This window comes from Rhinatrema bivittatum, chromosome 1 (genome assembly GCF_901001135.1).
Source record: "Rhinatrema bivittatum chromosome 1, aRhiBiv1.1, whole genome shotgun sequence".
In the NCBI taxonomy this organism is placed as follows: domain Eukaryota; kingdom Metazoa; phylum Chordata; class Amphibia; order Gymnophiona; family Rhinatrematidae; genus Rhinatrema; species Rhinatrema bivittatum.
The window spans coordinates 299,822,963-299,838,219 of NC_042615.1; the positions used below are offsets into that span (position 1 = coordinate 299,822,963).

The following is a 15,257-nucleotide window of genomic DNA, read 5'->3' on the forward strand; positions in this document are numbered from 1 at the left end:
CAATTCAACCATTAGAACATAAGAACATAAGAAAATGCCATACTGGGTCAGACCAAGGGTCCATCAAGCCCAGCATCCTGTTTCCAACACTGGCCAATTCAGGCCATAAGAACCTGGCAAGTACCCAAAAACTAAGTCTATTCCATGTAACCATTGCTAATGGCAGTGGCTATTCTCTAAGTGAACTTAATAGCAGGTAATGGACTTCTCCTCCAAGAACTTATCCAATCCTTTTTTAAACACAGCTATACTAACTGCACTAACCACATCCTCTGGCAACAAATTCCAGAGTTTAATTGTGCGTTGAGTAAAAAAGAACTTTCTCCGATTAGTTTTAAATGTGCCCCCTGCTAACTTCATGGAGTTCCCCCTAGTCTTTCTACTATCCGAAAGAGTAAATAACCGATTCACATCTACCCGTTCTAGACCTCTCATGATTTTAAACACCTCTATCATATCCCCCCTCAGTCGTCTCTTCTCCAAGCTGAAAAGTCCTAACCTCTTTAGTCTTTCCTCATAGGGGAGTTGTTCCATTCCCCTTATCATTTTGGTAGCCCTTCTCTGTACCTTCTCCATCGCAATTATATCTTTTTTGAGATGCGGCGACCAGAATTGTACACAATATTCAAGGTGCGGTCTCACCATGGAGCGATACAGAGGCATTATGACATTTTCCGTTTTATTCACCATTCCCTTTCTAATAATTCCCAACATTCTGTTTGCTTTTTTAACTGCCGCAGCACACTGTACCGACGAGTTCAATGTGTTATCCACTATGACACCTAGATCTCTTTCTTGGGTTGTAGCACCTAATATGGAACCCAACCTTGTGTAATTATAACATGGGTTATTTTTCCCTATATGCATCACCTTGCACTTATCCACATTAAATTTCATCTGCCATTTGGATGCCCAATTTTCCAGCCTCACAAGGTCTTCCTGCAATTTATCACAATCTGCTTGTGATTTAACTACTCTGAACAATTTTGTGTCATCTGCAAATTTGATTATCTCACTCGTCGTATTTCTTTCCAGATCATTTATAAATATATTTAAAAGTAAGGGTCCCAATACAGATCCCTGAGGCACTCCACTGTCCACTCCCTTCCACTGAGAAAATTGCCCATTTAATCCTACTCTCTGTTTCCTGTCTTTTAGCCAGTTTGCAATCCACGAAAGGACATCGCCACCTATCCCATGACTTTTTACTTTTCCTAGAAGCCTCTCATGAGGAACTTTGTCAAATGCCTTCTGAAAATCCAAGTATACTATATCTATAAGCACATTTACTTCCTTCTAATATATGCCTCTTTACTTACACCATCAAACAGAAATAGTTTCAAAGCTTCTGCAAATAGGACAGCATTCACTTATTTCAAACCAAGACCATCTTAATTTAAGAAATGGGAGAAGAGAAATACAGGTAAGGGAATGAAATAAAGAAAGGGAACTATTTTGCTGCTGGGATATAAAAAAAAAGTTGGAGGGAATCAACATTCAGAATTTAGGATTAATCATACCAGCTGAAAATCCCAGAGTTTGTAATCCACTTTCCCACTAATCTCCAATTCTGGTCGCCGCATCTCAAAAAGATATAATTGCAATGGAGAAGGTACAGAGAAGGGCTACCAAAATGATAAGGGGAATGGAACAGCTCCCCTATGAGGAAAGACTAAAGAGGTTAGGACTTTTCAGCTTGGAGAAGAGACGGCTGAGGGGGGATATGATAGAGATGTTTAAAATCATGAGAGGTCTAGATCAGGTAAAAGTGAATCGGTTATTTACTCTTTCGGATAATAGAAAGACTAGGGGGCACTCCATGAAGTTAGCATGGGGCACATTTAAAACTAATCGGAGAAAGTTCTTTTTTACTCAGCGCACAATTAAACTCTGGAATTTGTTGCCAGAGGATGTGGTTAGTGCAGTTAGTAAAGCTGTGTTTAAAAAAGGATTGGATAAGTTCTTGGACGAGAAGTCCATTACCTGCTATTAATTAAGTTGACTTAGAAAATAGCCACTGCTATTACTAGCAACGGTAACATGGAATAGACTTAGTTTTTGGGTACTTGCCAGCTTCTTATGGCCTGGTTTGGCCTCTGTTGGAAACAGGATGCTGGGCTTGATGGACCCTTGGTCTGACCCAGTATGGCTTGTTCTTATGTTCTTATAGTCTTTGCTGTGCCTGAGAGCACAACGTGTGTGTGTGTGTGTGTGTGCGTGCGTGCCTGCCTCCTTTTGGTTCCCTTTGTACCTCGCAGAGTTCCCAGTGCGAGGTAGGAAGGCAAGTTAAACAGTGCTAGAAAAGCTTCATGAGCAAGTTGATGGATGCGGTTTGTTAATATTTGGCATTTCTGTTTTCATGTAAATGCGCTATGTGCACAGCTTAATTTTTGAGATCATGGATAAGATTAGGAATGTAAGGTACAGAATGCATTAAAGCTACAATGATTCGTTTAAAGATTGGTATTTTGAGAAGTGACTTACACACAGCTATAGTTTTCATAAAATAACGACACTTTGCATGATAGAAATTCTCCCTGAGGAAGCCGATAGGCGAAACAAGTGTCCTTCAAGGGAATATATGCTACAGGAAGAAAGCATTGTTCCCGGCTAAGACATGCTTTGTAAATTTGTATAAAGGGATATATATCTCCCCAACATCCTCATTAGTAAACACAGAAGCAAAGAATTCATTTAGTCTTTCTGCAATGGCCTTATCTTCCCTAAGAACCCCTTTAACCCCTTTAATTCCATAGGAGTCCCTAGTGTCTTTTTTGGCAGAGTTTTTTCTGGTTGGCAAAAATTCAAAAAAGGGCTAAAGACTTGGCTCTTTAAACAAGCATTCGCGGACCTGGACCCTGCTTAGCCCCTTCTTGTTCACTTCGTTTCTCCCCCCCCCCCCCCCCCCCCTTCTTCTCCTTTTCGCACTATACCCTCCCATTTTTTGCCATGATTTACATTGCTTCACTTGTATTTCACATTTTACCCTACTTGCCCCTCCCTTTCCCATTTCCGCCTTGTTTCATTGCTTCATTTGTATTCCTTGATATATCTCTCATGTCTGCCCTCCCTTTTCCTCCCCGTCTCCCCCCCCCCCTTGTTATTATTGCATCCTCTGCGAGTTTGTAATTAGTGCTACCTATATATAGTATTGTTTAGCACCTTTATTGTAACTTTGTATATTATGCGCATTACTATATCACTTCCTCTGCTCTGTATGTTCTGTCTAATTGTTAGTTACCGTCTGTCCTTTTTTCACCCCCCTTCCACAGAGCATCTTTGTTTCTCCCTGCTCCCCTTCCTCCCCCCCCCTTGTTATATTGTATTTTCCTTCAGTTTTATGTAAACCGATATGATGTACCCTCGAATATCAGCATAGAAAAGCTAATAAATATATTGTAAGGAGGAAAGCAGTGTGTTGGATTGCAATATAATATATATTGAAATCGATTTTGAATATTACAATGTTTACAGGATGTGTGTAATATGAAATATTTTCATGTATTGTATTAGAGTTAGGTGATAGTGTAACATTTAACTTTTTATGTATGACTTTCATAAGGGGATTGAATTTGTAAGGAATTTGCAGTTGTTGACACAGGGTGTTTTCCAGTTGTATGTATATTTAAAAGCTTTGTATAATGAGGTATATGTGTAAAATAGTATACTGTGTATTTATTATTGTTTAATGATAATAAACATTATGGGCCAGATATTCGTACCTACGCGCGGACGTACATTTGTGCACGCAACCCTATCTAACCCGCCCCCCAGCCCTACCTAAATCCCCCCACTTTATTTTTTTTATTTATGCCTGCCGGCCCCAGCAGCAGTGGAGAGGCCTCTGACCATGCCCCGTCCCCAGACTGCCCCGCCCACACCCCGCCCTATTTTTCAAGCCCGGGACTTACACACATCACGGGGTTTGCACGCATCTCCGGGCCTATGAAAATTAGGCTCGTCACACGCAGGAGCAGGTTTTCGGGGTTATGCGCGTAACCCTTTAAAAATCTGCCCCTGTGTGAATAAGTAAGCAAATTTGTTGGTTGTATATTAATTAAACTTTAAGTAAATATTGTTTGCAAGAACATTTCATGAGTGCTTATTCCCTAGGGTAAAATCTATCTTTCAGTGATACATATATAACATGACTTGGGAGGTTTCTCATTGACTTTTATTTTCTAATATGATGATGATATGGACACCAATAACTGTCTAAGAACAGTTAGAGATCTGCTTAACAAGAATTTTGATCTATGACTGAATTGGGGACTTAATGTTCAATATGACCATAAGAGCCTTGTTTAATGAGAAGCTTCGGAGTTGTGATTGATGAGGACTAATCATATTTTTAAATGTCTTAAAGAAGATATTTGATAGATTGCATCAACATGAGTTTTTAAGTGCAACAAATAAGAAACTTAAAAAGAATGTATCAAGATATGAAAACAATTTGAGTCCTGAAGTGGCAGAAATAGATTTAAAGGACTTATATCTATTTGGCAATTTATTATTTTGTGTGGTTATTGCATGCATTTTACAATTTAGATGATAGATCTTTGTTACGATGCCATCACAGTTCTTATTTGAAGAAGGTTAGAAATTTATTAAGTTAGGTTGAAGTGAATGTTATGAGTTTTGAATGTTTTGAAAATGAGCTCTTCCATTTTGTTTTTGATAGTCTAATTTGGTGTCATAAGATTGTATTTTGTGCTGTATGCTATCCGTTGTGGGCAAGGTTTTAGAATTGACAGACTAGGAACTTCCATAAATAAATAAACTCTTGAGTGTCGTTTATGAATGTTGCTGACTGCCAGCTATGGAGTAAATGCATTTTGACGATATTTGTCATTAATCAGTGAAATCAGGTTGGCCAGTTCAGCTGCTTTCTGTAAACGTGCTGCTGCAAAATGATATCATCCGACCTGTTTTGCCCTTCTGTAGTCTGAAATGGAACAGATCAATGAGAATTTTTTTCTCTTGTATTAAATCAGATATAGAAAGTCTACAAGAGGTGTCAGAAGCGTGCAGCTGCCCACCTTGATCCTGAAAAGAAAATTGGAAAAAGATTTTTTTTTTCCTGAGGGCCTGTTTACGAAATGTTCACTCCTATTTTGTGTCAATGGAAAAAATGCTTAGTAAACAAGACTCTGAATTTTCAGATACCCAGCTCTGAAAAATTGAGGCAGAAACCCTTTTTTTCTGAACATAAATAGGTATGTGAGGAATTAATGGGTGAGAATCAGTGCATGCTAGTTTTGCTGATTGCTGTAGTCTTTTTAGCCATGGCTCGGGAGATTTTCTCTAGTGGATATGTGACAGCTGATGCAAGTGTGCAAATATAAAAAAAAATGCAAGTTACCACTTGTTACCATGTAAAATATTATTTCTAATTTGTTTATATTTTTAGTTTTGCAAGATTTGTGCCTTTTATTTAAAAAAAAAACCAAAAAAACCCCACAGACAAGAAAGGTGTTTGAAAGATGTTTTTCTGGTCTTATATCAAGACAGCCTAGGACCCATCCAAGGTAAAAGATACGCACTTTAGTAATGGGATGTGAACCTGAGTTTCGTGCTGGAGCACTAATCCTGCAGAGGGTGAAGCCTGATTAATCTTTCATCACTGAGACGGCAGCCTCTCTCTGCTGGAAGGATTGGGTTTCCAGGGCAACCTTCCATTTTCTCTGGGTCATGGAGTTCTCAGAATATTGAACACTGCTGAAGTCTGAAGCTTTGTGAACATTGCTGGCTGCCCTGCTGGATGTATTAGCAAATATTAGGGTGGTCTTTCTTTTTATGTATAAAGAGGTGGGGGTGTTGATGAGGTAGAGGTTTTGCCATGCTTTTTCATTTTGGGTATGTAGAACAGGTTTATGGGAGTAATTAAATTTTTACTATATTTTCTGTCCTCTGTCCTCAAATATATTAACACTGCATTTATGAATATGGGTTTTAGGTATAAAGTGACCAGAGACATGAATTACTTTATTTTTTAGCTCAAAGTTTTTTTTTAGAACTATCAACAAAATCATATATCATGAAAGAGAAGAAAATTCAGTGAATTCAGAAAAACAGAATTGAAAAGCATGGGCGTGTTTACAGAATGATATGAATATAACCCATCCCATCTTCCTCTCACAAGTTTTCCCCCACTAAGCCATCGATGAAGTTAATAGCTAATGTGAAGAAGCAGAGGAATATATTCCAACAGTCCAAAAATAAATTTTCTGGGGATGTATATCACACTAACGGGCCAATACAGTAAAAGTCGCGGGAGAGCCGGCGAGCGCCCGCTCTCCCAACGCGCGCACAGGCCAGTGTCCTGGGCGCACGATTCAGTATTGGCCCGTATGCAAATTAGGGCCCAAGGTAAAAGGAGGCGCTAGGGACACTAGCGCGTCCCTAGCGCCTCCTTTTTGACAGAAGCGGCGGCTGTCAGCGAGTTTGACAGCCGAAGCTCAATTTTACTGGCGTTGGTTCTCAAGCCTGCTGACAGCCACGGGTTCGGAAAACGGATGCAGGCAAAATTGAGCGTCCGTCTTCCAACCAGCGGGCAGATTTAATTTTTTTTAATTTTTAATTTTTTTTAATTTTTGGGGCCTCCGACTTAATATCGCTATGAGGTGGAGAGATATGCAATAGTTCTGTTTTATCCGCATTGAGTACCAAAAAGTTGCTTGTCAGGAGTGTGTTGATCGCTGATAATGTGGAGTTCAAGGTCTCAATAGCTTTTTGAAGAGTGTCTTTTATGGGTATGAGCAGTTGCACGTCATCAGCGTAGATGAAGTACGGGAGACCTACTTGGACGACGAATATTCCAGGAAACTTGCTCTTGGACGACGACTATTCCAGGACTCAATGTTGGCAGCCAGGATTGCCTGCTACCAACTTTATTTGGGCCAATACTCCAGAAACCTCTGGAAACGCATCCAAGTTTTGGTGGAACACCGTTCACAACAGTTTCAGGATACTTCTAGAAAGTAGTTCAACAGGGCCTGGAGTGTGACAAACACAGGAGGGGTACATTTTCAAAAACAGCGAGTGTGCGTACTTTTATTCGCGCACCACGCGCGAACAAAAGTACACTGGATTTTATAAGATACTCGCGTAGCCGCGCGTATCTTATAAAATCCGGGGTCAGCGCATGCAAGGGGGTGCACATTTGTGCAACCTGCGCAAGCCAAGCCCGGCGCGCAGCCTGTTCCCTCTGAGGCCGCTCCGAAATCTGCCTCCCCTCACCTTCCCCTCCCTTCCCCTACCTAACCCACCCCCCCAGCCCTATCTAAATCCCCCCCCTACCTTTGTCGGCAGATTTACGCCTACCCGAGGCAGGTGTAAATCTGCGTGCGCCAGCGGGCTGCTGGCACGCCATCACCCAACCCGGGGGCTGGTCCGGAGGCCTCAGCCACGCCCACGGGCCGGCGCCACGCCCCCGGACCCACCCCCTCCCGCCCCTTTTATGAAGCCCCGGGACTTACGCACGTCCCGGGGCTATGCACGCGCCGGCGGCCTATGCAAAACAGGAGCGCCGGCGCGCGAGTGCCCTGAGCGTGTAAATCCGGCCCAGAGTCTGCTCCTCATACATTATTTATTTATTGTTTTTGTTATACCGAGTTTCATGATAGGCATCACATCAACCCGGTTTACAAATAACAAGGAGTGTAAAGTATAACGTAACGTAAAAAACAATATTTTCAATAAGAACCTTGAACTTTAAATACAGTGAATCAGAAAAAGGGAGAGGGAAAGTTACAAAAAACAAGGAAAATAAACTTGGGATGGAAGGGGAGAAATTGAACAGCACAATATTTACATTTCAGCCTATTGATACATTAGAATAGCAAGTGAAAAAATAAGACTATGAAACGGTACATAGGTAATCAAATGAATAAATATGACACAGTTGTGAATGGTAATAGTATGATAAATATTCAGATAAATATGATGTGTTTGAAACCGCAATGAGGGTTGCGGTGGCGGGCATGATCTGGCTTCGTGCTTCTGACCTCCGTCCCAAAGTTCAGGATCATCTAGCGGACCTCCCCTGTACAGGCGAGAGCCTCTATGGGGACAAGATGGGCAAAGCTGAAGGATTATCACAAAACCCTACAGTGGTTGTCAGCTAGCACCTCAAACACCCAGCTCTCAGGCAAGAAGCCTCCCAGGCAATTCAAAAGGTGCCTTTTCTACCATCCACAAAAGTATTATCCACCAGCATCCCGAGCAAGACTCTAGCAGGCACCAACTAGATCAAAAGCATGGCAGCCACATGCCCCTCAACTGACCTCTATCCCACCTGAGAACCCCGCCTTGGGATTTTGACTGGTGGTGAGAGAATTTGAGCCCACACACACTACCCCCAGCACACTGACCCCCTAGTGGAGGGCTGCCTGCAGCTCTTCGCCGACCGGTGGATTTCAGTCACCTCAGACCAATGGGTCCTCTCCATCATACGGCAGGGGTACAGGTTGCATTTCCAACGTACGATTCCTCATTCTCCTCCGTGTTCTCAGTAGAGATGTTCAGAGAACCCGCAACTACTTCAAGTAGAGCACTCTGCCCTCTTAATCGCTCGAGCAGTCAAATCAGTACCACCAGGCCAGCAGGGCAATGGGTTGTACTCCAGGTATTTCCTGATTCCCAAGAAAACCAGAGGACTTTGCCCAATTCTAGATCTGAAGACCTTTAACCGTTTTCATGTGAGAGAAAAATTCAAGATGGTCTCATTGGGAACTCTGATCCCTCTCCTCAGAGCTGGGGTCTGGCTCTGCTCCCTCAATCTCAAAGATGCATATGCCCATATTCTCATTTCTTCTGCAGATCGCAGGTATCTTCGATTCATGGTAGATGGGGAGCACTATCAGTATCGGGTGCTGCCTTTCGACCTGGCATCAGTGCCCCACATCATCACAAAATGTGGGGGCTTACTTCAGAAGGCATGGGGTACATGTCTTCCTCTACCTCGATGACTGGCTCATCAAGAGTGACTCTAGGCAGGGGGATCTGCATTCCTTACATGCCACCATACGTGTTCTGGAGGACCTGGGATTTCTAATCAGAAATCCCATCTCCAGCTGTCCCTACAGTTGGACTTCATCAGGGCCCGTTTCAATACGGTCCAAAGGAAGACCTTCCTGCCCTGGGACCGAGTGATAATCCTCACTTCCCCGGCAAGAGTAATTTCTTCCTGCCCTCTCATTTCAGTGCACCACTTTCTGCACTTTTTGGGACACATGGCAGTGATAGTTCAAGTCATACCATTCGCGCAACTACACGTGCACAGCGGACATTGCGCACACAGTGGCACCAAGCCACCAGGATCTTCGGCTTGCATCTTAGTCACTACTCTGCTTCTGCAATCTCTCATGTGGTGGGAGACCTTACCCAACCTAGAGAAGGGGATGCCTTTCTGGGTACCTCAGCCCCAGATCGTTCTCACCACAGATGTGTTTCACATGGGTTGGGGAGCCCATGTTGCAGACCTTAGTACCCAAGGCCATTGGTCCGTGCAGGAGCAGCATTTCCAGATAAACTTCCTGTGGGCAATCCATTACGCCATATGGGCATTCCAGGAACACTTAACCAACAAAGTAGTCCTAGTTCAAACAGACAATTGAGTGGCTATGTGGTATTTGAACAAGCAAGGGGGGACAGGGATTGTACCTCCTCTGCCAAGAGGCAGTCCAGATTTGGTCCTGGGCCCTCGCAAGAGGCATCTTTCTTCGAGCCGTGTATCACCAGGGGATGGACAACATCCTGGCAGACTCGTTGAATCAGGCCTTCCAACCCCACGAATGGTCTTTGGATCAGGCGGTCGCGAACTGCGTCTTCTGCTTGTGGGGAACACCGGACATAGATCTGTTCATCTCCCTGGAGCACAGGAAAGTGGATCGTTTCTGCTTCCAGGTCGAGTGGGCAGGGGATCGGTATGGGATGCCTTTTCACAGCACTGAGGCACCAGCTTCCTGTACGCTTATCCTCCTCTGCCACTGGTCTTGAGGTCACTTCAAAAACTCAAACAGGACTGAGGCATCATGATCCTGATTGCTCCTTTTTGGCAGCGACTTGGAGTTCACTCCACACATTCGCACTTCATTATTGTCTGGACAAGATGGACAACGTGACAGTCATTTCAGTCAGTTGGTCCTCTGTAATCTATTAGCCTTAAAAACCCAACTCTTCCTACCTTGGGCCCTTTCTTTGTGTGCAGGCTTGATCCCCAGGTTTTGGCAGCTCTATTTGTTGTGCACATTTACACCTGTTAAATGCTGCATATGTTGGGAGCAGCCTGCAGCTATATATTCACCCATGTGCGAGGGCTACCATTCTGCTTGTCCTTGGAGAAAGCAGAGTTGCTTACCTGTAAAAGGTGTTCTCCAAGGACATCAGGATGTTAGTCCTCACGAAACCCGCCCACCATCCCTTGGGGTTGAGTTTCTTTCGGTTTGATATTTTATTTTTGCGAACTCTGTTATAAGACTGAAGAGGGACCCCGTGTGGACATGTGGATAGTGGCATGCTAGGCATGCTCAGTATATCAGTCAATGTTTCTAGAAACTTTGACAAACGTTTTCCGTGCCGGGCTCCATCTGATGATGTCACCCACATGTGAGACTAACATCCTGCTGTCCTAGGAGAACACCTGTTTATTGAAAGAAGGAATGAGGATCTTTTGCTAAACTTAGATGATGATGATTGGAAGCACATATGGGACTCTACCCTTAAATTATCTCTTTGCAATAAGGTTCAAGAACTAATGTTCCGACTATAACTCAGAACCTTTCGATACCCCCTATTCTTCTCTAAATTTAGCAGATCTAGCCCTTTTTGCTGGAGAGGATGTGGTATGCCTGCATCCCACATGTGGTGGGACTGTCCTGTTCATAATTTCTGGCAACAAGTTGGATCCTTGATTGGAGAAATTTTGAATCACTGGTTGCCGCTTACAGCACCCTTATGTTTGTTGGGAAGATGGGGAGATGTTGTATTGTCCAAATCTGAGAAACTTTTGTCAATTCAGTTTTTACATGCTGCACGTATTTCTGTTGCTTATTATTGGAAGTTCTAACCTCCGATTGATCACTGGAAGACCGTGGTTGCAGATATTGCTATAATGGAAAAAACATCTCCTCCTTATTATTAAAGAAATGTGGGACTTACAACACCATTTGGAAGCCTTACTGGCAATGGAGGCACAGCATTGACTGATTGCTATATTATATATCCTAGCTGTTTGATTCAATTGCTAACTTGTTTTGTTCGTTTGTGTGCTACATTATAATTTCTGTATTGTTATAATCCTATAAATAAAAAGGTTAAAAAAAAATGATGCAAGTTCAGCCAGTGCACCTCTCTGCAATGGGTTGCAGTACCTAATGCCCTCCTTGGTATGGAGCTAAACTGCCCACATATTTTTGAACGCACATTTTGTGAGCATAAAACCCTTCCTGCATCAGCAGCAAGGTTTACCAGTTCAAAATGTATGTTCAAGTGCAGGTAAAACTTTATTGCATTGGTCTTAGACTGGAAAGATAATCTTCTTAGAAAATACTAAATTTCTTAGCGTTCAGACAGGTGAATCCAGGAGCAGTGGATTATGCACCTCTACCAGCAGATGGAGATAGAGCAAAACTGACATCACAGTATATATACCCCTGCAGTGACATCAGCTTGTCAGTATTCTCCGTCTCCAGCAAATGGTGGACATGCATCTCCCTAGTGGGGATTGCTTTAAGTTTTAGAAGGAGAAAAGAAGGAAATTTAATTTGCCCCACTCTCCTGTGGTGTGATACCTTATGGGTCCCTCTGTCAGTCGAGAATTCTTGAGGTGATATCCTTGGATCCCTCCCTCAGATGCGTGCCTTGGTCCAGTAGCTAGTTTTCAGCTGGCATGGACTTAGCTGTAAAAAAAAAAAATGTAATCATAGAAGGAAGGGATTTTTTTGCAGGGATTCCTCTCTCCTCCAGACTTCATGCTCGGCGTGCCGATCCGAAGTTTGTTCCTGCCTCTGGGGGAGCTTGGGGACATGAGCAGCCTGGTAGGTTGAGCAGGCTTTTGGCTAGGCCCCGCTCTCAGGCTTATCTGGTTCGCTACATGGAAGGCCACAGCAGCGTTTCGCACAATTATTCCTGCGCATTAGGCTGCCCTCTTCAGTTCAGTTGGTTCGTGCGAGTGCATATGGCTGGGCGTCCAGTTTGTGCGCCTAGTTGGGCATCTAGTTGGATGCTTGGTTGGACACCTGGTTGGGTATCCAATTAGTTATGGGTGTCTATCTGAGTGTTAGTTCGCACACTTATCTGTGCGCACAATCTGAGCGGCCTCGTGGGAGCCCGGTTTTTAGACGTTCATTGAAGCACAGTGTTGAGCGCCTAAATTTTGGACACCTAAGTTTTGGGCGCCTAGTTTATTGCAAAACAAATACAGCTCACTCCTCATGCTTATTACAGCATACTGATAAACTGATGGCACCTATAAAGAAGAAAACTGTGTCTTACCCTCTATGCTGCTTCTCATGTTCAGGCATCTCAGCCTGGCGTTCCCTCTAACTTATGTCAGCGTTGTTTGGAGGCTTGGGGGAATTTCTTTAGTCTGATTTTACTAAGCCCAGTTCTTCCCAGCCTGATGTGGAACTAGGAAAAGAGTTGACAGAAGGGTCACCTGATTTGGGGCTCCCTTAACTGGTTTGTCAGCAGGGGAATGTACTTAAGTGGGCACAGGACAGGTGCCCCCTGCTTTTGTCATGGATCCCTCTGCCTTTTCTTGGGTAGAATTTTTTTTCATGGACTGCAGTCTTTTCTTCAGACTCAAACCTTGACCCTGGTCAATCTTAACAGGTCAGGGTCACAGAATGTGAAATCCCACATGCCTGGTGCTGTGGGTAAGCATCAGAGTATGCCTAGATTGGCCTCTGGTCTTCCCAATAGGGACCCAGATGGTATGAATGATGAACATAAGAACATAAGAAAATGCCATACTGGGTCAGACCAAGGGTCCATCAAGCCCAGCATCCTGTTTCCAACAGTGGCCAATCCAGGCCATAAGAACCTGGCAAGTACCCAAAAACTAAGTCTATTCCATGTAACTATTGCTAATGGCAGTGGCTATTCTCTAAGTGAACTTAATAGCAGGTAATGGACTTCTCCTCCAAGAACTTATCCAATCCTTTTTTAAACACAGCTATACTAACTGCACGAACCACATTCTCTGGCAACAAATTCCAGAGTTTAATTGTGCGTTGAGTAAAAAAGAACTTTCTCCGATTAGTTTTAAATGTGCCCCATGCTAACTTCATGGAGTGTCCCCTAGTCTTTCTACTATCCGAAAGAGTAAATAACCGATTCACATCTACCCGTTCTAGACCTCTCATGATTTTAAACACCTCTATCATATCCCCCCTCAGTCGTCTTTTCTCCAAGCTGAAAAGTCCTAACCTCTTTAGTCTTTCCTCATAGGGGAGTTGTTCCATTCCCCTTATCATTTTGGTAGCCCTTCTCTGTACCTTCTCCATCGCAATTATATCTTTTTTGAGATGCGGCGACCAGAATTGTACACAGTATTCAAGGTGCGGTCTCACCATGGAGCGATACAGAGGCATTATGACATTTTCCGTTTTATTCATCATTCCTTTTTTAATAATTCCCAACATTCTGTTTGCTTTTTTGACTGCCGCAGCACACTGAACCGACGATTTCAATGTGTTATCCACTATGACACCTAGATCTCTTTCTTGGGTTGTAGCACCTAATATGGAACCCAACATCGTGTAATTATAGCATGGGTTATTTTTCCCTATATGCATCACCTTGCACTTATCCACATTAAATTTCATCTGCCATTTGGATGCCCAATTTTCTAGTCTCACAAGGTCTTCCTGGAATTTATCACAATCTGCTTGTGATTTAACTACTCTGAACAATTTTGTGTCATCTGCAAATTTGATTATCTCACTCGTATTTCTTTTCAGATCATTTATAAATATATTGAACAGTAAGGGTCCCAATACAGATCCCTGAGGCACTCCACTGTCCACTCCCTTCCACTGAGAAAATTGCCCATTTAATCCTACTCTCTGTTTCCTGTCTTTTAGCCAGTTTGCAATCCACGAAAGGACCTCGCCACCTATCCCATGACTTTTTACTTTTCCTAGAAGCCTCTCATGAAGAACTTTGTCAAACGCCTTCTGAAAATCCAAGTATACTATATCTACCGGTTCACCTTTATCCACATGTTTATTAACTCCTTCAAAAAAGTGAAGCAGATTTGTGAGGCAAGACTTGCCCTGGGTAAAGCCATGCTGACTTTGTTCCATTAAACCATGTCTTTCTATATGTTCTGTGATTTTGATGTTTAGAACACTTTCCACTATTTTTCCTGGCACTGAAGTCAGGCTAACCGGTCTGTAGTTTCCCGGATCGCCCCTGGAGCCCTTTTTAAATATTGGGGTTACATTTGCTATCCTCCAGTCTTCAGGTACAATGGATGATTTTAATGATAAGTTACAAATTTTTACTAATAGGTCTGAAATTTCATTTTTTAGTTCCTTCAGAACTCTGGGGTGTATACCATCCGGTCCAGGTGATTTACTACTCTTCAGTTTGTCAATCAGGCCTACCACATCTTCTAGGTTCACCGTGATTTGATTCAGTCCATCTGAATCATTACCCATGAAGTAGATCCTTACTCCTTGGAGGATGGGGAAATTCTTCTGGGATTGGAGCTGTATAGAACTATGTTGCGGTTCTTTCATAAAGATGAGTTACCAACTCTGATTTCCCAGACATTGAACATGCTGGGAGTACCTGGAGCTGAATCTATGTCTGAGCCAAAGAAAGATCACATTTTGATTTCTTTGCATAAAGCTTCATGTTTCTTCCGTATTATGGAGGCCATTCAAGAATTAATTGATCTTGATTGGGGCGCCCCAGAAGCTAATTTCAAAGGGGGATGAGACTTGGAAGGACTGTACCCCCTAGATCCAGCTGCACAAGAGCAATTGCACTTTCCGAAAGTGGATGCGCTTGTGTGTGCTGTTACCAAGCGGATGACTATTCCCATAGAAGGGGGAGGGCCTTGAAGGATGCACAGTTTAGGAGAATTGAGGCCATCCTTAAGCAGGCCTTTGAAGCAATGGCAATGAATTTGCAGATAGCTTCTTGTTGTTCCCTGGTGGCTAGCCCTTATTTGCTTCTCTCTCAGGAGGTCAATAAATCTGTTGTGAATTCCAAGTCAATGATAGAACCTAGTAGCCACCTTTTTG

The 15,257-nt window shown here is 43.1% G+C and overlaps 1 protein-coding gene across 5 annotated transcripts in view; it reads left to right on the forward strand.

The window, feature by feature from the left end:
* The window catches only part of TBCK (TBC1 domain containing kinase), a 479,395-nt gene that overhangs the window by 217,519 nt on the left and 246,619 nt on the right, over positions 1–15,257 (forward strand). The gene's annotated exons all lie outside the window — the stretch shown is intronic.